The 21,791-nt window shown below is 42.8% G+C and overlaps 2 protein-coding genes and 1 long non-coding RNA gene across 19 annotated transcripts in view; all 3 read right to left on the bottom strand.

Annotated features, from left to right (window-relative positions):
• The window catches only part of LOC127556356 (carcinoembryonic antigen-related cell adhesion molecule 5-like), a 179,669-nt gene that overhangs the window by 107,577 nt on the left and 50,301 nt on the right, over positions 1-21,791 (bottom strand). The window lies entirely within an intron of this gene.
• The window catches only part of LOC127556357 (carcinoembryonic antigen-related cell adhesion molecule 5-like), a 254,523-nt gene that overhangs the window by 209,233 nt on the left and 23,499 nt on the right, over positions 1-21,791 (bottom strand). The window lies entirely within an intron of this gene.
• On the bottom strand, positions 143-15,225 carry LOC127556370 (uncharacterized). Its single transcript, XR_007952442.1, has 6 exons — positions 15,126-15,225; positions 5,007-5,139; positions 4,368-4,417; positions 2,906-2,967; positions 784-834; positions 143-575 (listed from the first exon to the last, which is right to left on the bottom strand). It is a non-coding gene; the product is annotated as an uncharacterized LOC127556370 (long non-coding RNA).

Below are 21,791 nucleotides of genomic sequence, written 5' to 3'. Positions count from 1 at the left end.
CCAACAAGCTATATTCCATCCCAAAATTCCTTGTTCCATGGGAACTCAGAAGTCCAAGACCATGAACTCTTTGATGCTGAGAATCACAGCATCTTAGAACCATGCAGTTATAATGGATCTATTTCCACATTCAGTAGGAATATGCATGAAAGTTTCCAAAAAGATATTTATGTGAATAAAAGGGATAAAGAAGACAGGAAAATATGGTGATGTTCAAAATATTGGAGCACTTGGTGAACAATGGTCCCTATAGGATCCCAAACTCATCCTACAGGCTGCCTTGCTTTTTGACAGCCCAGGCACATAGGTCTGGCTTGTTTCATTGCTCTTGATCCTTTCTGGGACATCTGAGGGCCCCTGCCTCCCTAGAAACCTCCCCTTTCCACAAGTCCAGCCTTTCTGTCTTTCTCATGGACTTCAATGTGTCTGCTTTTTTTCCTGAGAGATGCCTCTGAACTCTTCTTCATGAATGGTGATGGAAGGGTGTCCCAACATCCCTAGGTTTCTTGCTAGGCTTCAGGTTTCTTCAAGGGGTCAATCTTGTCATAAACAACCACTCTGGTGATGTCCAATGTCTAAAAATAGAGAGTAGAGATGTCACTGGAATCCCAGAAAGGAGACTGAGATTAGGAGGCCCTCCCCTCCCCACATCATGTCTCCACTTCCCTCCATCCTGGCCCCAGTCCAGTTCTCTGTCCCATCAGAAAGAACTTCATCCTTAGTCACCATTTTGACCTCTCTCTTGGTCTCAGAGGGAGGCCTGGCCTCTCCTTGATCACATACCTGGTAAGAACTCTCAGGGTCTTCAGGAAAAGTAGAGGAGGAGCCCGGGCTCTGTGAAAATGAAAACAATAGCTACTAAAAGCCTCCAAAGTCAGAGTTGGAAAGGAATTTAGGACAGAGACTGCTTGAGTTAGAGGGAATCTTATAACATGTGACAATCAGAAGGGATCCTAGGGATTTCACAGTCATGGATCCCCTGAGTTAGAAGAGACCTCAGAGACCATTAGACTCTATTGCCAATGTCCTCTACAAATCATGTGACAAGGCATCCTCTAACCTTTCCTAGAGACTCCCAGTGTGGAGTAGGATGCCATGTCCCAGGTAGTCCAATCCACTTCCATCCATTCAACAAGAACTTATTTAGCACATACTCTGTGCCTTATATTGTGCATAAATCCTGGAAAGACTTGTTTTCTCTGCCTGGAACTTTGGATATAAAAACCTCTCTGTCCTTAGTAGTGGTTGTCTCAGTAGGTGCCCACCAACAAAATCCTAGGCTCCAGCCAGGAATCACTTCCTTTCTTGATGACTCTTCACTGCCTGCCATGATCGATCCATGAAACAAGCACTTCAGAACTTGATCCTTTCACTCCTCTATCTGACAAACTGAGTATTGCTGCCTTTACCCTCCTTTTTCTTCTGCTTTTCAGTTCTGGAACCACAAGCAAGTCAACTCTGACATCTGTTGCTTTTTACCATCTCTGTAATTTCCCATGCAAAATGTCCTCTTTTGGCCACCATTTCTCAGTACATGCAAACTTCTTAATTTAAAAATGATCTCATGGTGGGCAATGGAAACTTTTACATATATTAATAAATTCTTCACTTAGGAGAGGGCTGTTCTTAAAGCTCTGAATATGATGTGAATATGAATCATTCACTGAATGAATAATCACTCATTCCTTTATTTATGGGATGAGTTAGAAGAAAGAGAATCTTGCTTTTGAGGAGCTAATATTCTATCAGGAATAAATAAATAGCACAGAGACAATCAGATACCAAACCTATAGAAAAGGACGAGCAGAGGAAAGGCACAAGCAATAGGAACAAGCAGAGAGGCTCCTGGTGTGGTTTAGCACTTGAAGTGAACTAGGCAGAGGGAACAGGCTTCCATGAGATGAAAGTGAGGAGGAAACTCCTTCAAGGCATGGGAAATAACTTGAACAGAGAACTAGGGAGGACAGATGGAAGGTGGTGTCCTTATAACAACAGTGGGACTGATTGATTTGAACCTTTGAGTTCAGCAAGGACAAGAAAGTCTGATATATCTGGCAAAACTGACCTAAGAGCCATCCAGGGAACAGGGATTCATGGTAATGAATTGAACTGGAAATCAGAAGCAACAGATTTCAGGTCTGGCCTCTGCCACAAACTGGCCTTCAGAACCCGGGGAAAACCCTTACGGTTTTTATGACTAGCAGAACTCCAAGTCTATGGGTTGTCCATAAATGTTGAGAATGGGAGTTTCTCACATCAGTGATCTCAGAAAGTGGAGCTAAACAAACTATGCGTGGTCAGATTTCTTTTCCTGGAAACAGGGAGCCCTTGAGTCTTCTTGATGAAGGACAGGGACTTGGTTAAACCTATGCTTATATATGTGTTTGCTAAGGTTTGGGATATCAATGAAGAAGCTGTTGTAATACTTCAGGGCTGAGTTGATGACATTTTGAACTAGAGAGATGGACATCTTGTAGAAAGAACATTTGACATTTTATTCCTAAGAAGTTTTCCTGACATTGTCTCAATTGACCTCTACAAATCCCATTCCTTATTCCCTATTGTTCCCTGTGGAGCCAAGGAGGGCAAATCTATCTCTCTCCCAAATGTCATACCTCCAAAGATAGTGATCAGGTTGCTATTTACCACCACATCCCCTCCAAAATTTTTCTCCTCTTAAAACTGGTCTACAACCAGACCTCTTGACAATGCTAGGGAATGTTCACCCACCTTTTCACTCTCCTTCAGACACTCTCCTGCTCATCAGGATGCTCTAGTGATCCTGCAATCTCTCAGGTACACTAAAAGCCTAAGGGTGTGTGTCAGGAAGAATCTCCAGGTTTTTGACTCCATAACAAACATCCTAGAGTCCTACAAGTGATTGAAGAAGTCCTTGTGTCCCTACCTGTTTAGGCAGAGTTGAGCCTCTAAAGTGAACAATGTTTTCATACATGGCGATGTCCTCACCTGGAAGGAGAGAAATACAGCCAGAAGATTTCCTTGGTAGCTCCTGAGCCTGAATTCCAAATGGACTGTAACTTCCTCCTTCCCACCCTTGCTCACCCAGCAAATAGATGAAGATGATATGGGGGGGGGGGGGGGGGGGGAAGGGAGAGGGTTGTCCCTTTTACCCTATTTCCCTCACAGAGAGTCAGTCAATAAACATTGCTGTAACTGATCTTGTGCAAAGCATGGGACATACCAAGAAAAGCAGAAAGCAATCAGTGCCCTTGAGGAGGTTGTTGTCTAAAGGAATGAGACAACTTGCAAGCTCTGTACCAATATGGTAGATGGGATTATTCCAGAGATCATCAACAGCGGGAAAGCACTACAATGAAGAATTGGGAAAGGTTTCTTGGGGAAGGAGTGATAATAGCTGGGACTCAAGGGAAGCCCCAAAGCCCTAAGGTTAAGATAATATAGGAGAACCTTCCATATATAGGGGACAACCTGACAAAATGCTCAGGGAAGAAAGTTCAGGATGTCTCTCATCTGTGGTTCTGAGGTTTTAAGACTTTAATGCATTGGGCACACTCAGATCATTGGTTTTAAGAGATGGTCTTCAGAATTTGAGTGTAAATGGGGCTGATCTTAACACCTCCACTCATCTCTGAATCTGCCTTAGAGGAGAGAACAGAGAAGCTCATGAGGGCAAGCAATGTGACACAGTGGTACAATGCTTGTCTGTGTTGACTCATCAAAGCAAGGAGGTGACCCAGAAGACCCCAGGTGTGCTACTCTGTGCCATTCTGAAAAGTTTCTCCTACTACATATGCAGAGGCTCATCCTCAGCTGATTGGCCATTTTGGGGTGAGTTCTTTGGCCATGGCAGCCCTAGGTCAAGAGAAAACTAAACAACATGCCTCTCATTTGGTGCTTAAGAAGAGTTGGCATTTGAGCAGTAATTTAAAAGCAAAGTAATCGAGGTGGAAGGGACTATAGAGACCAGCTACTCCAGCCCTTTCTCTTTACAAGAGTAAATTGTGGCATAGGGATATTTCCTCAGGGTTACACAGGGCTTAAGTGTCAAATCAGAATGTGAGCAGAGTAATAGAAAAGGGAGGGGTGTGTGGAGAGTCATCATTGCTAGGCCCTGCACAAACAGCCACTTAAGTCTTAGTTCTTCAAATATTAGGTGCTTTAATAATACAAGTTAATAAATACAGTTTAAGATGATTTAAGTGAAAAACTATTTTCAGAATTGAACTGTGTGAGATTTCCTGATCAAAGCAAAGGCAAGGGAGTTGTTCCTCATTAGAAGGTAGCTAACAGATTCTCCTTGAACAAAGAAAGGAGATGGTGTTTCGACCCATTTCTCCCAAGGCCACCATTAGGTACTGGTTTCATTGTTTGGTGCTTTCACTTACCATGTTGTGGTGCTGAATGGTTCTTCTCTGAAAGTTGGTCTTTGCTGGCCCTTCAGAAAGAATAGATATGAGGGACTGTCATTCTCATGCAAATGAAAGATTTCCCTGAGTGAGAAGGAACCACTAGAGCAGAGTCAAAGTTTGTCTTTGGATATTTTCAGGTTCTATGCCTTATTTCTAAATACAACCTTCTCATTGTTACTTTCTTCACCAATAAGTCCTGCTCAGCTTCTCCATGCACTGTGGATCTGCCTCACTGGCATTTCTTTCCCTTGGCTTCTCACTAGGTTCTGAGTAGCATCCTATCTCCTTCCTCAGTGTAGTCCCTTTCACTCTTTCTCTCTTTGTCCAGTAAATTCAGTCTCTGTTTGAAGATCCAGGAAAGATAGGAAGTTCTTGTCCCCACTCTAATGTGGAAGTGAATAACATAAAGGGACTACCAAGTAAAGGAATGGGATAGGATGAAAGCCCAGAGAAGGAGTCCACCAAAAGAATCGATTTTGAAATGTAGAAGTTTAGGAAAGAGAGGTAGATAGGGTCCAAAAGAGGGTACAGGAGGCAGAAAACCCTGCTGGTATCCTTCCCCCATTTAGGAAGACAGAATATAAGGAAGGACAACCTGAGGAAGCATCATTTTACCTTCTAGTCTGTCTGAAGTACTGGATATAGATGAGGGTCCCAATGAGAGTTATTGCAGTCAGGACTCCAATCACAATGCCAGTGATGGCCTCTTCAGAGAATGAAGAACCATTCCTTCCTCCCGTATATTGTTCTGCTAAGTACAAGAGTAAAGGAATCTTGAGTGTTTTTGAGGGTTCTCTACCATGAAGTGTCTAGCACTTGTGCACAGAATGTGGTACTCTGTATAGCTTTAATAAATGTTTCTTGATGTTATGTCATTCTGGAGGTCCCTGTTTGGGTGCCCAATATTGTGTCCGTACTAGCTCTCTGGAGGGCCTAGGGACCAGCTTTGATTTCAGTAGAGGAGTGCAGGAGGCAGGAGAGCCACCAGGAGAATGATCAGAGATGGAATGTCTCTATTTCCAGTCCTCTCAGCCCTTCAATACCTTAGTATAATTACATCATTACAGCACACTAAGTATGTCTCAACTAGAGAACCATTACATCGCCATACTAAGTACTAAGTATATGTGAATTAGAGAAACAACATCTCATTAATCACACTGAGTTACCACTCTATTGTAAGTATCTTTGCTTCAAGTATATTTTTCTCAGATCTCCCCAATATCAGGGGTCCTCTATATGATGACGCAAACACTAGAACAATAAGAGCTCTCAGTTTTAATTTTGGAAACACTAACATTGTCATTTGCTACTTGTGGGAAATTTGCCAAGTTACTTCTCTTCTCTAGACATCAGTTTCTGATGTTTTGGGGGGTAGATGATGTACCTGTAACATTTGTCTCAGCATTAAACCCTATAAGTTTATCTTTCTCTTGCTGCCAACTCCCCTAGCCAAATTCCAGCATTCATCAATTTCTATCTGAAGTTTTCAATAGCCTCCCCAGTAGTCATCTTGCTTCCATTCTTTCTTTCAACCTTTGTCTTTGTATCTCAAGTGCTCTGTTTATTGCCCTTGACAATAATGATTACCATCTGCTACTGGATGGCCAAGGATTGCTCATGGAAATAAGATAAATTACCCTAACCAAGAGAAGAATGACAAAACAGTCCTTGGTCACCACTTATTTAGAATTCAAGTGCTTAGTGTATTATTTTCAATCTTTTCTTCAAAGTTGCCTTATTGACTATAAGTTTTGCAGCATTGCCATCAGAATAAGCTATGTTTAATGCTTTTCTTTTTAGCATTTGTTTACTAAGGTTTTCATGCTTAGCTGTATGGTCAGTTTTTCTAAAATGGCACACACTGCTGAGAAATATGTATGCTCTTTTCTATCCCTATGCAATAATTACATAAATACATTCTATTCAACTTTTGTATGTTCCTACTCAAGTCCTTAACATTCTTCTCTTTTCTTTTTTCTTCTTCTGTCTTTTTGGGTGGAGTGTAAGTGGGTCATATTTGTCTAGCCTTTAAAAGAACCTTTTTTATTGTATTGTTATTAATTCTTTCAACATTTGTTTACCTTTTCCTTTACTTTGATTCTTCTTTTTTAAGCAATAGCCTTTTATTTTCAAAATATATGCAAAGAGTTTTTTTTCACATTCTCAGAACCTGGCACAGTGCTTGTTAATTCATGAATGAGGTAGATAGCATAAGCATTATTATTTATTAATATCCTGATCTCACAGATCAAGAACCATTAGTAGACGTCGAATGACTTGTACATAATAATATATCTCCTATGTGGCAACAACAAAATTTAAATCAATCTGACATTCTTTTACTATACCACAATGTCAAGTGCGAAATACATATACTGCTAAGCAGGGCAACTAGGTAATTTTCATACTATATTTATAGTTACTAATTGACAGCCTAACCATGGAAAATTCATTTTATCCACTTTATTACCCAGTTTCCTAATTATAAAAAGAAGATAACTGTGTCTATTCTCTGGATTGTTTTCTGCTCTCTAAAGATGGGATACTTATCTGGTTTTGGAGAATTTTTTTGAGAAAAATTAAAGAAAATTAGGAATCTGGGTGTCTTGGGAAAATTACTTTCATGTTCAAGGTTAGCATTTCCTCAGCAAAGGTATCCTTAAAGATTCAAGTTTGTATCCATAACAGGAAATATGCATTCCCATACTAAGTGAACACTTTGCTAAGCATTACTGCCAGCAAAGATACAGCACATGTAGCAGGAGGGCTCTGGCAGCTTGAGTTACACAATTAGACCTCAAAGGACTCAAAATACCAAGGTCCCAGCACTGGTATGGTTTCATGGAAAGAACACTGGTACTTGGTGTACAGAAATCTAGTCTCCAGACCTGGTTCTGCCACTTACCAGCTGTGTGACCTGCAAAGATGATTTTCAACATTCAACCATGCAAAACCTTGTGTTCCAAATTTTTCTCCTTCCTTTCCTGCAAGGGTAAGGATCCTGTCAAGAGGAAGTACTGAGACCACCCCAACCTTTGGTGCACAATAAGTTTCTGCCATGTTGCAGAAACATCCTTGTTGAGTGAGGAGTATTGATTTGTGATCGTGGGAACAAATGAAAGCCGAGAGTCACATCTAGTGCCTACATACACAGGGATGCCTGAACAGGGCCTTGGATTGGTTCTCCTCCTATTGGCAGATTCCATACCAAAGTCCACAAGCTGCTTATCTGAATGGTGATTGGGGATTGTGTGCTGTTCATGTGCTGATCATGCTTGCAAAATATATACCAACAAGGTTGTACGGCATAATAAACTGAAGCTTTTTTCACACCCTATGAGTGTTCTGCCTCATTCATCTCACCTCGGAGATTAAAGGGTAAAATGGGCCAAAATTATGGAAAAATGTACTTAAAATAAGGATTCTTACAAGGTGTAAACTCAGTGGAATTGATAAGGCAAAGTTTATCTAGTTTTACATGTACTCAGTAGGTGATATAGTCCCACAAGATTGACACTTATTCTACAAGATTGACACCTACAATGATGGAATTATAATAGAGTATATAAGAGCCAACAAGCACTGGACTAGAGACATGTGCTTCATCTCCCAACACTGTGGTGGCTGGCCTGCCCTCCTTCATTTCTCCATTGAGACTAAGTAAGGCCTATCTGAAGGCCTCCAGAAAGCTAGTCCAGGCCCCAGGCAAGGAGACAGACAGTGAAGGAGACAATAAAGACATTTGGACTTTATCCCTGGCTATTCTCATGGTGATTACTCAGCTGAAATGAAGGCTGGCCAAAGACCTCCAGAAAGCTACCCAGAACATTACAAAAGGGCTCATATGTCTTAAAATACAGTCACAACATCTTCCCTTTCCCCCAGATACCAAATAATCCAATTCATGTTAAATGTGTATGAATTAGTACTTCTTACTAGATCCAAGCTCTTCATTCTTCTAGAAGAAATATCTGGGCCTAATTTCTAGTCTCAGGATATCTTCCCACTGTTTTATCTGAGTATTTAATATTGTGTTTTTTTAAGGAAATCAGGAGGGGCTCAGCTCAATGAGCTGCTGATTTTCAGTGTGCCAACAGCAGCCTTATGCAGAGAAAACCCTGATCACTGCCATGCTTGTCTGACTTTTAGAAGCTCTTAACACAGATTCGAGATTTTGCAACTCTACTGTAGACTTGTCCTTAGCTGGAATTTTGGTAGACTGCTGGTGATCCCAGCCACTGTCAGCTGCAAGGTTCTGTAGGTTCAGAATTAGAGGCTATTCCTTGTTCCAAGCTTCAGCTTCAGGTCTCAAAGTAGGGGATAAAACTCCAGCTTCTTTTCAGTTAGAGATCCTTGGGCCCACAGCTCCTGGGGCTTCTTGGCACTGGTCCCGTGCTCAGTCACCACTACTTCTGTGGTCTAGTTCTGCACACAAACTACAGGACTGCAATTGTTCCCTAGCGTTCCAGGCTTATCTTTGCTGGATCCTGACCGTAACCACACCAAATCCATAGCCTAGGACCCCATTTAGTCTCTATTCTTCTTGTCACTTTCCTAAGCCATGTGCTCAGCCTTTGGACTTTGTAATTACACTGACTTGGGCAGGAAAAATAACTAACATGTACAATATAATGACCAAACTGAGGATGGGAGAAGGGAGCAAGCATTTACAAAGTACCTACTATGTGCCTGAAGTATATGGTTATTATACAAATGATATTTATCATCATTATTAATTATCATGATCATTGCAAGAAACTGCATCAAACACTTTACAAATATTATCTTATTTCAATCCTCAAAAAAACCCTGGGAGGTAGGTGCCATTATCCTCCCCACTTAAGACTTCTAGAAAGTGAGGCAGAAAAAAGTTAAATAATTTGCCAGGATAAAGCATCTAGCAAGTGTCTAAAGCAAGATTGAATTCAGGTCTTCCTGACTTCAGACCGTATCCAATGTGATTTCTTGCTGCCTCTCACTAATCACCTCATTCTAATCTAAAGGTCCATAATATAGGATTCGTGAATTTATTTTAAAAATTATGTTGTTATCCATGTTTTAATAGAACTTTTCATTTTGAATTGTAAATATTTTATTTTCTGGATGAAAAGAAGAATTTGCTGGGATCCAGCAGCCTAACTGCTCCAGGGATTTTGGCCCAAAAGATCGAAGTACCTCTGCTCGTATTATTCTGTTCCTCAGTTACTCCCCTAATTTATAGAGCTAATCCCAAAGCTTTTAGAAAGGATTGCGTGCTCACTTTATGATTCTGGTTCCTGTTTCAGTTCCATATGCTGACATTAACCTCCTCTAAGGCCTCAGTTTCCCAATTTGTAAAATGAGGCTGCTATACTTGCTGCTTCTAAATCCCTTTAACCTTTATGTTTAGGATTCCCTCCAGGATCCTCACACTCTATTTATTAAAGGAGAAAATGGAAGCTCCAAGAGAAGATGCATTGGTTCATCATGATCTCTCCTCTTCCAGCACTTGAACGCTTTTGTTCTTTGCATGATGGTCCCTGTGAGTTTTTCTCAGACCAGGTAACTAAAGGCTCAAAGCTAGCAGAGATCAGAAAGTCCTGGATCTTCATCTGGAAGGAAGATGTAGCCTCTTATTGTCTTGATTGTAGAAGGCCAGGAGGTAAGAGTCCATTTCAGGTTCTGAAACTTATAGTAACTTGGCTCAATATTTCTTTCCCTTCCAGTAAACAATAGCAGAGACAGATCAATTATACATTGATAAAGATCCTTGCTACTGAAGCTAAATGCAAATTCTGCTAGATAACAGATCAAAAACACATCTTTGAATATAAAACAGGAAAAGCAGTCCTCAATGGAGCCCAAAGGCAATTGGGAGAAATATCCTTGAAGACAATGTTGTGATAATTTTGCTCTTATGTGCATCACAACTATTTACAATTCTATTGAAGTGGCCAAAATCCAGCGTGCATTTGCATCTCAGTGGACCCGGTGGATATAGGAGTGGCAAAGAATGTACTATGTATTGGCTCTATCAGCATTGCAATGCTATGTGTAGATTTCTCTCTCTGACCAATAAATTCAAAGGTTTTACAAGGAATTCTTCCACCTGGTCCCTGTTTGCCCACTCTTTATCACTGCTGGAGCAGGACTTCAAAGCTTGATAAGAAAAACTGAGAGTTCTCAGGGGACTGTGCTATGTGTACAAGGTCTACTGGGTAATAAACAGAGACCTGGTGGTGGAACCAAGGCATCTTGACTCTATGCATATGCTGAATTCTGCCTCTAGATGATGCTCTCTCCCAATAGACACAGAAGTGGTTGGCACTGAGCTCAGAGCCACTTTCATTTGGGTATCCCCTTGTTTTTATGCCTTAATACATGGATGGTCAGTTCTTATAAAAGTACCACACACAAATGGGAATACATATATGCTAAAAAAAAAAAAAAGAATATGTATATGCTTTTCTTTATTCATTAATCACCAGAGATCTTAGTAGCTTTTGCTTTAAGTATTTAGATATTATGCAAGTTAGTGCAATTTCATTGTATAATAATTCACTCTATGGTACATTTCAGTACAACTAAGCTTCCCTGTTTATTTTTTAAAAGAATCAACAACATTGAAAATTGGAAACCAGTATGGCAGAAACTAGGCATCAACCCACACTTAACTCCATACACCAAGATAAGGTCAAAATGGATTCATGACCTAGGCATAAAGAATGAGATTATAAATAAATTAGAGGAACACAGGATAGTTTACCTTTCAGACCTTTGGAAGAAGAAGGAATGTATGACCAAAGAAGAACTAGAGATCATTAATGATGACAAAATAGAAAATTTTGATTATATCAAATTGAAAAGTTTTTGTATAAACAAAACTAATGCAGACAAGATTAGAAGAGAAGCAATAAACTGGGAAAACATTTTTACAGTCAAAGGTTCTGATAAAGGCCTCATTTCTAAAATATAGAGAGAATGGACTCTAATTTATAAGAAATCAAGCCATTCTCCAATTGATAAATGGTCAAAGGATATAAACAGACAATTCTCAGACGAAGAAATTGAAACTATTTCTAGCCATATGAAACGATGCTCCAAGTCATTATTAATCAGAGAAATGCAAATTAAGACAACTCTGAGATACCACTACATACCTGTCAGACTGGCTAGAATGACAGGGAAAGATAATACAGAATGTTGGAGGGGATGTGGGAAAACAGGGACACTGATACATTGTTGGTGGAATCGTGAATACATCCAACCATTCTGGAGAGCAATTTGGAACTATGCTCAAAAAGTTATCAAACTGTACATACGCTTTGATCCAGCAGTGTTTCTACTGGGCTTATATCCCAAAGATATCTTAAAGAAAGGAAAGGGACCTGTATGTGCAAGAATGTCTCAGCCCTCTTTGTAGTGGCCAGAAACTGGAAATTGAATAGATGCCCATCAATTGGAGAATGGCTGAATAAATTGTGGTATATTAATATTATGGAATATTATTGTTTGGTAAGAAATGACCCTCAGAAGGATTTCAGAAAGTCCTGGAGAGACTTACAGGAAGTGATGCTGAGTGAAATGAGCAGGGCCAGGAGATCATTATATTCTTCAAAACAATACTATATAATGATCAATTCTGATGGATGTGGCCCTCTTCAGCAATGAGATGAGCCAAATCAGTTCCAATGGAGCAGTAATAAACTGAACCAGCTATACCCAGTGAAAGAACTCTGGGAGATGACTAAGAACCATTACATTGAATCCCAATCCCTATATTTTTGCCTGCCTGCATTTTTGATTTCCTTCACAAGCTAATTGTACAATATTTCAGTGTCTGATTCTTTTTATACAGCAAAATAATGTTTTGGTCATGTATACTTATTTTGTATTTAATTTATGCTTTAATATATTTAACATGTATTGGTCATCCTGCCATCTAGCGGAGGGAGTGGGAAGAAGGAGGGGAAAAATTGGAACAAAAGGTTTGGCAAATGTCAATGCTGTAAAATTACCTATGCATATAACTTGTAAATAAAAAGCTATTAAAAAAATCAACACCAGTTTTACATGATCATCATCAAGATGATGACTACTGTGCTTTGACTTTAGCTGACTCCTCATAAAATTTTCTCTAGAGCCATAATTTTAACTCTGTGCATTGTTGTATTTACAATGTCTTCCTTATAGTTTACATATTGTTTGGCTTTTGTTTTCCAATCCACTCTGTTAAACTCTTTTTGCTTTATATAAATTACTGTGATTCCTTGATATTTGAACACTTTTTGTCTTTGTCTTCTGATTCTAGTACTATTTTCCAGTTTTTTTTTTTTTTGAGATCTTTTCCTTTCCTTCCTTCTCTTTCATCTCCTCTTCTTCCTCTTTGTTCATATTAAGGCATTATTTTAATTTTTTTTTGTTGATGCATGGTTTCATTAATTTGTGTTTTGTTCATTCTAATTTTCAGGGAGTTCAAATAACAATTTGACTAACTTTGTAACCTCTTATATTACTCTGTCAATTCTTTTCAATTTTTTCCCCTAATATTACTGAACCTAGAGTCAAGAAGGCTTGAATTTCAATGAGTCTCAGATATTTTCCAGCTGTGTGATCCTAGCCTTAGCTGCCTCACTTGTAAAATTGATCTTTCAGGGATCTTGTGAATATTAAATGACAGAATACTCCTAAATGTTTTGTAAATCTAACATTTTATATGGTTCTATATAATAATTTTAAACTCTTAAAAAACTATTATTAATATTATTTCTTCTAGTAATTTTAATTGACCATGGATTCAAGTTCTTTTTTTTTTTTTATTTGAGACTGCAGATATTTTGAAGTAACTTTTCTTCTTAGTTCTATTTTGGATATTCTTGTCTTAATGGCAGCTTTTCCCCTCTATGATAGTATATTTTGTTTGTTCAATAGTCTAGTCTTGCTTCTTGAGTTGGTACATTTTTATTGAACATAAGTAGTGGCTCAAGATGGTGACCTGCTAATTTTCAGTATGCTCAAAGCAAGCTTATCTTGAGTGAATTTTGATTCCTGCCCTTCTTGTCTGAGTTTTATGAGCTCTTGTTTTAGATTTGAGTCTTAGCAATAGTATGACAGACTTGCCTCTAATTGGGGTTCCAGTATACTGCTGCTGATCACAATGCCTGTCAATTAGCTAAAAGGCTTTGTTGATGTAGAATTAAAAGCCTCCCTTTGTTCTGGTTACTCAACTGCAGGTCTCAGACACAAACAGATGTTTAAACTCCAGGTTCTTGTTCAGTATCAAGCCTAAACTAGGTCCACAAATTGGGTGCTCAGCTTCTCCCATCTCTAGACACAGGTTCCGTCTTCAGCACTGATTCTGTGACCTAGTTTTGAGCTCAGACTCCAAGTTGGCTGTTGTCCTCTCTTGCTGCTCCTTGCCCAGCACCAGGCTCATGTTTTCTGCATCCTTGATGATTTCTTCCCCAATACACGCCTAGAGACCTCATTTAGTCTCAAGTCTTCTTGCCACCTTCTTGATTAGTCCATATTGCCAGATTTAGACCGCTGAAATGGGCTGGGAAAATGACTCACTGAGTTTTTTTCTGTTCCTTTGTGACCTTTGTTGGAGTGGTTATGATGGAGAAAGACTTTTTTATCTTCTTCCTTCTGCTCTCTTGTCTGATCTCTTAATGACAAAGCATTTTACAAAAACATTTGTGTAATGACTCCTGCCCACTAACAGCTCTGTTTCTTTTATTTTCATCCCATTAATTGGAACTGAGAGATTGAAAAAGAACTTTATGTTGTCTAGATTTTTACACATTTGAGTTGTTTGTACCAATTGGTCACAAATGAACTAGAGATGTCACAATGGTCACATTAAGCAAAACTCTCAGCTTTGAGTGCTGATGAAAAACATACCAACCAGATATGTTTAATCATCTTTTTTTTCTCTTCTAATTAAGCTTCAGGAACTTCCAATTAAGTACTAGGTCACTTTTGGTGGTCTTAGCCTAGCATTCAAAACTTTTCACAAAATGGCAGCAGACCTCTCTAATATACTTCTGGCCATGTATTACCTGTTCAGATTGTGTTATTCTACATTTGCCACTCAGACACAGAGTGTACAGTCTCACCTCTGAACATTGACTCAGGATCTTTCTCCATGGAAATAGAATATTCTCCGCTTTAATTTGTTGAACTCCTCCATATACTTTAAAACACAAGTCAAGTGATAGCTCTTCTATGAAATCTGACTTGACTTTTGATCAGCCTCCCAGCTGGGATGGTCTTTCCCATCTGAGCTCTCCTACAACATTTTATTTTGTAGCATAGTCTTATTATGCATATCATGTAATATTGTGTATCACTTATGTGTCTTTGGGGTCTGTTCTCTCTACTAGATTTTAAGGTTCCTGAATTGGTAATGGAGTCTTAGATAAATGTTGTTTATTTCCCTCTGGGCCTAGCCCAGTGTTCTGCAGAAAGTTTGCAGCTAAATGTGTATCGAATATTGAATGAACCTGTATTGTCTATTACAATTTAGAGACTGGTCTCCATTTTTACCAAGGCCAAAATCACAGTAAATGAACTGACACTCGTTGCCAGGATGACCACATTTCCTGGAATCAGATTCTTCCTTTATACATCCTCTGCCAATTCACTGTGAAAGCCTGCCTTCCTTAATAAGCCCGAGCACCTGCTCCTGGTCCACACCTTTGACCAACCCCCAAAACCTTTTGTCTCTGAGGGAAGGGAGGGAACACTTACCAACCACCTTAACTGTGATGCTCTTGGAGACTGATAAGTTGGTCACATTGTTCTTTGCCTGACATGTATACTTTCCTGAAACTTCCCACGTTGCATTTTTTATGATATAGGCACTATTAGAGAAGTCAGAGTTCACGGTGCCATTGACTTGCCATATATACTGGGCAGGTGGGTAAGACTCAACACGGCACGCTAATGTCAGTGAGCCTTTGAATTTGATCTCAATCTCTCCTTTCTCAGGATTTGGTGCAAACATGATGTTGTCTGGTCCATCTGTGTAAAGAAGAGAAGAGAAGAGATGAGATGTGAGTCACTGCTGGGGAAAGGCCTGGAGAGAGAGGACACTCAGAGTCACTCACAGTTCACAGTCAGGAAAATGGGGTTACTTGTGCTGAAACTGATTGGATTCCGGATTTTACAATGATAAGACCCAGCGTCCTCCCTCTTCACAGACATGATGGTGAGGGTCTGGTTATTCATGGACAGCTTCATCCTCTCATTGAGAATCAGGGACGTGTTCCTGAAGAACCACCGAATGTCCACTCCCGCCTGTTCTGTGCCACATGTGAAGACCAAAGTTTCATTCTCTATGACTTTGGTTCTATTGACTGTGAGGTTAGGTTTGGTTGTTCTTTCTATAGAGAGAAAAAGAGAGCTGTGTGAGTGATTGGCTTGTGGCTTCACCAGGTCATGTCTTCATGACAAAAACTACACAAAGTCCAAGCCCAAGCATTTGCATTATAGACATACAGGGATGGTCCATGGGTAAGGAGAAGCTCCCTGGTTCAGGGGTTATGCTAATAAGGAAGGTGAGGAGGAAGCCCAGGGGAGGGAGTGCTGGGTCCTGAGTTATCCCCTCCCTGAGACAGGTTTTGGGACATGCATAATCTAATGACTAAGTTGGAAATGGGAGGAGGGAACAGCATTGATGAAGTGCCTGCTACATGCCTGGCATGTGTTAGGTGCTATATAATATTATTATTCTCATTATTACGATTATTGTTATTGGCCAGCACTGTGTGAAATGCTCTATTATCTAATTTCATCCTCTCAACAACATTGGGATGTAGGCGCCATTAGGCTTTCCAGTTTACAATTTAGCTAATTGAGGCAAAGAGAGATTAGTGAAGTATCTGAGACCAGGTTTGAACTCTGGTTCTATTTTCTGGATTTTAAAGCATCTTTGTGAGAAGGGATCCCTGGATCCAGCACCTGACGTCCCGGGGCTCTCTGGCACAAAAGGAGAAGCATTCCTGCTCCTTATTGCAGCCTCTGAGCTCTTTCCCTTGTTGCTCAAAGTGGCTTATGTACATTTTGCAGGCCAGGCTCCTGAAGGTTCAAAGCTGGGGACATCAGAGGGTCCTGGATCTCCATCTAGAAGGGCCTTCTCCAGCATCTAATGCATTCCCTTATTTCCTGGATAAGAAAATTGGAGGTCCCAGGGGCTGGGTTCCCTCAGGTGACCAGTACATTGTATGGCCCCCAGAAGTTTCCACAACCTGCTTGTCTTTTTGTGGATGCTCTCCAGTGTATCAATGTCCTTTGGAAACTGTGAAATCTAGTCCCAAATACAGTATTCTACGGGCCATTGGATAGTCCAGAAGGACTGTTATTCTTTGAAGTGAAAATATTGTAATTGCTTCTGGGCTTTTTGTTGCCTTATCACCCCACTGACTCAAGTATTAACTTCTTGGTCCACTCATACTCCACTGGTCTTCTTCAGAAGAACTGCTGTCTCCCCATTGGATTCTGATTTCTATAATGATCTATTCTTCTTCCATGGGAGCTTGGTCTCTTTTTAGGCAACCTAACCTTGTATTCAAAAATCAAGTAGAGTGTCTGTTCCCAATCTTCCCTTCTCTGAGTCAACCATCCTTACTTAGGTTAAGTGTTTTTCCTCAGGTTTTGTGATCAGTAATTTCCCCATCTGGACCCATGCTCACTTATGCTTTGGACTTTTTGGACCCAAGGGCAGGGTGCCTGGTTCTGAATAATCTCCTTTGTCTGGAACTGCTTTCTAGGCTTCTCGTGTCTACCCACATTCCTGTTTATGTATTTCCTCAACAGGACTCCTGCTCCTTGAGGGATTGATTTCTTTGCCTGCTGTGCTCCAGGCCCAACCAGTAACTTTGGATGCAGTAGGTGTCCAAGCAATGGTTGAGGATCATCAGATTTTCTCATAGTATTCTCTACTCCCTAGTTCAAAGGCAAAAAAGACAGCCAGCAATAACTGTCAGGGGCCCCCAATCCTGCCTCTCACCTGTAGCCATTGGAGGCATCCTGCCACACATACATGTCTGGGTCAACGCCCAGCAGTGCCCACCATGGAGGCAAGTGCCAAGGGGCCTGGGCTGACCTTCCTCCCTTTCAAGCTTCCCTGTTGAATGGGCAGCTAGTCCCTGCTGGAAGATGGGTCATCCTCGAGAAGTCCCTCCCTCCTGAAATGACCCTGCAGGTAGGAGGCCCCGAGGATGTGCAGTAGACAGAATGCTGGATGTGGGGTCAAGAAGCCCTGAAATCAAATCCTGCCTCAGCCACTGACCAGCTCTGGCCACATCACTCAGTCTCTCTGTTTTTTTTTTCCCTCACTAACAAACACAGCACCTCCATCCCAGGGTCTTTGTGAGAATCAGGTGAAATGTGACGCCCAGAGCCCCTCGAACACCTTCTGGCTCCACAGAATGACAGCCCTTGTCAGCCTATTTCCCAGCAGGAAAGCTCTCCTTGCTAAGAACGTTGTCCTTCCTTGGAGCCCCAAATGTCCTATTGGTCCCCCCTTGGCCTGAATTGGTTTTCTCCTCACCCAGCTGGGACTCAGCCGAGCCCTCTGTCCCAGGCTGATCCTTTCCAGAAGCCCGGAGCCTCTGATCTTGCCTGTTTCTCTAGGAAATGGAGGTGACACAGGGTCCTTCCTCTGGGGGCTCCCTCCCAGCTCTGGAAGCCTCAGAAGAACAGAAGGTCCTGGGCACCAAGGCCTCTGGACATCTGGCTCTTGGGCTGTGGATAGTCTGGATGTGAGCTCTCCTGTGCCCAGAGGTCCCCAGACCTAGCAATGCTCTCCCCACCCCCAGTAAACTTTTAAATGTCTTAGGGAAAGTGAACTTCAGGAACAAGTTGCCTGACTCAGGTACAACTGGAAGGGGCCAGACACTCCTCCAAGCCCTCAGGGCCCTTCTTAGTTTCACAGTGTGGTCTGGGAAAGCTGGCAGGAAGCAGGAAGTTACCCCCCAATAATAACAGCTTAGGGCCTCAGAAACTGGGGACCTCTGACCTCTCCAGTGCTCCCAGTGACCCAGGATCACACTGATCTGGGCTGGTCTTGCCTTTTTGGCCCATATTATGTGAGGTGGGGCTCAGGCTCTACATTCTCCCTGCTCCCTTAGAGGAGCTTCTCATCCCAGACTGAGGGAGGGAATAGGAGTGAGACATGGCCCAGGGGAAGGGCAGCACTTACCATACACTGCTAAATGTCCTTGTGCAATTACTATGCCGCCTTGAGAATCAACAATGGTTACATGGTAGTCATCAGAGTCACTGAGGGTGAGGTGAGGGATGAGCAGGGAGCCGTTGGGGAGCACCTTCTCCCGGATGCCTGCAGGCTCCTGCACTCCAGTTGCGACTAAGTAGAGAGCAATCTTGTTGGTTTCTGCTACTGTTGTTCTGTACCAAGTATAGAAGACAGCCCGGCCTGAGAAGCCCTGGATATCCAAGGTGACGCTGTGGTTCACTTCCCCATAGGGAGGGTTTGGAACAATAGAGAATTGAGCAGACATCGGCTGGATCCAGCAGCTGAGGATGGAGGCTGAGAGGGGAGGAAGGAGGCAGAGGTCAGCAGGGTCCCTCTGCCCTCCCGAGAGACCAAGGCCACTGAGCTGTCCCTGACATAAGGGTGGGGGTTGCTCTGCCTGCCTCGGGGACTGCTGGGAGCTCAGTGGGGGTGTTTGCAGGGAATCCTGGATCTGCCCATCACATGAAGGCCCCAGTCTCTGCAGAGAATCGGAGCCTTTGGTACGAAACACATTTTTGGCTCCCTCCTCGGGCTTGTTTCAGAACAACCAGTTCTGTGTGCCGGGCAAGGTGATGGAGGCAGAAATGAAGCAACAAAGTGTTGTGGCTGAGGACAAAAACCAGACTTTAGAGATTCCTGAACCCAGTGCCCTCCATTTACAATGAAAAAAACTGAGGCCCAGATAAGGTGAGACATCTGACAGATATGAAATAGGAAAAAGCAAAGGCAACACTTGAACCCAGATCTCCTGGCCCCAAACCCAGGAAGCGCCTTTTCACTAAACCCTGGGTGCACTTTAAAGCTGATTCTTTGGCTCCCAAACATCACTGGGAGGAAGGTGGTGTTCAGGGGCAGCTAAGAGGTGCATTGGATAGAGCACCAGCCCCGAAGTCAAAAGGACTTGAATTCAGATCTGATCTCAAATACTTAACACTTTCTGGCTGTGTGATCTTGGGCAAGTCACTTAATCCCAATTGATCCAGGGGGAAAAAAAAAAAAAGGATTGTTCCAGGTAAATCCAAGCTAAGAGTCTAGTTGACCTGACCATGGTCACACAGCCAGTATCTGGGATTCACATCCAGCTATCCTCTGACTCTAAGCTTCCCTTCCCCCCTTCAGAGGTAGCTCTGTTCCAGTATTGGACATTGCCCTGAGTGTCAGGATGGGGATGGATAGCCTTGAGCTGCCACTACTTCTTCCTTGGCCCTGGTCAGGAAAGACTCCCTGGTCAAGCCTTCTTAGACAGTGTCTAGGACAGAACCTTGGGACTGGTCCCCTTTCCCCTGATCTCCGTCTCCATATGGATCAGAATCCCACCAGCTGCCTCTGCCCTCCCCTAGGCTCCTGCAGAGCTGGTGTCTCACCTGTGATCAGGAGCCCCCACCAGGGGCTCTCTGCCCCGCACTGAGGCTCTGAAGGGCTCTCCATGGGGCTGGGCTGTGGCTGTGTCACCCTGTCTCCTTCCCAGAAATCTCTCTGCTTTCCTGAGCTGTGTCTTCCCTGTACAGGCTCAAGGGCAGACCCTGGAGCTGTCCCTGCTGCTGTGGAGGCTAAGGCTGTCCCTGGGGGCAGCATGGAGCTGGGTCTCTTGGTCTCCTCCTTCTCTGGAAGACTGAGGTCTCTCTTCAGAGCTGGAGCTCTTCTATCTGCCTGAATCACAGGGGCCCGCAGGGCTGGGACTTAGCTTCTCACTTTCTCCTCCCTCCTTTGTCCTCCTCTGTCTTCCCCTCCCAGCTGCTGTGGTTTCCTATCTCTCAGGGGAGCCCCTCCCCAGCACAGATCCCTCCCACTGTCCACGGAGAAGTGGTTCTGTCCCCCACGGGAACATGGCTCACTAAGAATTATCTACTGTCCAGTAGAACTGATACCTGACCCTCCTGGAGTAGACAGTGTTTAGACCCCAAAAGATGCACAGAGAATGGAGGCAGAGCCACTGAATGTGCTTGTGCCCTTTAGGACCTCTGGGTCCTGTCTCCCCTCCCCTCTCCTGTCAAGGCAAGTTGGCTCTTCCTCAGGTGCTTTACTGTGGCTTCTGGAAGGATCCAACAGGGCTGGGAATGGGAGTAGGGGATGATGAAGACTAGAGCTTCTTCCCCCCTGGTGAGAACAGATTGGGACCTTCTTCTTCCTAGACCCCTCCAGGAGTCCCAGCAATCCTTCCCCCTCTTTAGTTGAGAGAAGACTGGGTTTGGACCCAAATAGAAGAGAGTTCAAATCTACTCTCAAATACTTTGTAGTTTTATGACCTTGGGCAGAGGGGGGATAGCGAGGCTTGGAAGAAGTGCTTTCTGCTAAATACTCTGAGCAGTTCTGACAGGAGCTATGGATGAGGGGTCATGGGGGAGAGGAGCAGGACCCGGGCCATTTGAAGACTAGATACAGTTCATTTCCCACTATGGGCCATGGTGGAAATAGCCCCGGGTTTAGAGTCATAGGGTCCTAGATTCAACTCCTTTGTCTCTATGTGCTCTTAGCCAAGTCCCTTCCTTTTTTTAGCCTCTCAGTCTCTTCCTCTGTAAAGTGGGAGGATGGCAGTAAAGGATCCTCAGCTCCTTTTCCAGGGAAAAATCAGGATTCCATCACCCCTGCATGGCCGCAGGTCTCTACCTTTTTTGTGTCTCTCCAACCCACACATCACACTACTAGGAAAACAGTCAGAAGTGTGCCTGGATCTGACGCTGTCACACCTCTCCTCAAGGATCTTCAGGGGCTCACTATTACCTACCGCCTCAGGGGAAGAGTCTTTCACTGATGTTCAGACCCCTGCACTCCTTGAGCCTTCTGTCCTGATCCCACTCCTTCCCCCACATGTCATATCCTCTGGCCAATCTTGATGACCATCTGCCCCTGAGACGTGACCCTGCTGGCCTAGGATCACAGGGCAGAGGGTAACAGTGAGCTCACAGGGACCTCAGGGTCATCAGGACTCCTGGCTCCTCCCCTTCTGTGTCTCATGGGGGCCTTGGGCAGTCAGCCTGAGGAAGCCTTGGGCCCTTCTCAGAGTCATGGTTTTACATCCATGAAATGAAACACTCAGGGTTGGAAAGAAAATCATGTTAGTGAAAACTGAGATGTAATTTTTTTCCCTTCCATGTTTATGGAGCTCCTGAAATCTCAGAACCCCTGATCCAGGTGAGGGCCCTCATTGGTACAGAACA

Source organism: Antechinus flavipes, chromosome 3 (genome assembly GCF_016432865.1).
Source record: "Antechinus flavipes isolate AdamAnt ecotype Samford, QLD, Australia chromosome 3, AdamAnt_v2, whole genome shotgun sequence".
Classification (NCBI taxonomy): domain Eukaryota; kingdom Metazoa; phylum Chordata; class Mammalia; order Dasyuromorphia; family Dasyuridae; genus Antechinus; species Antechinus flavipes.
This window is presented reverse-complemented; position numbering and strand designations above follow the sequence as displayed.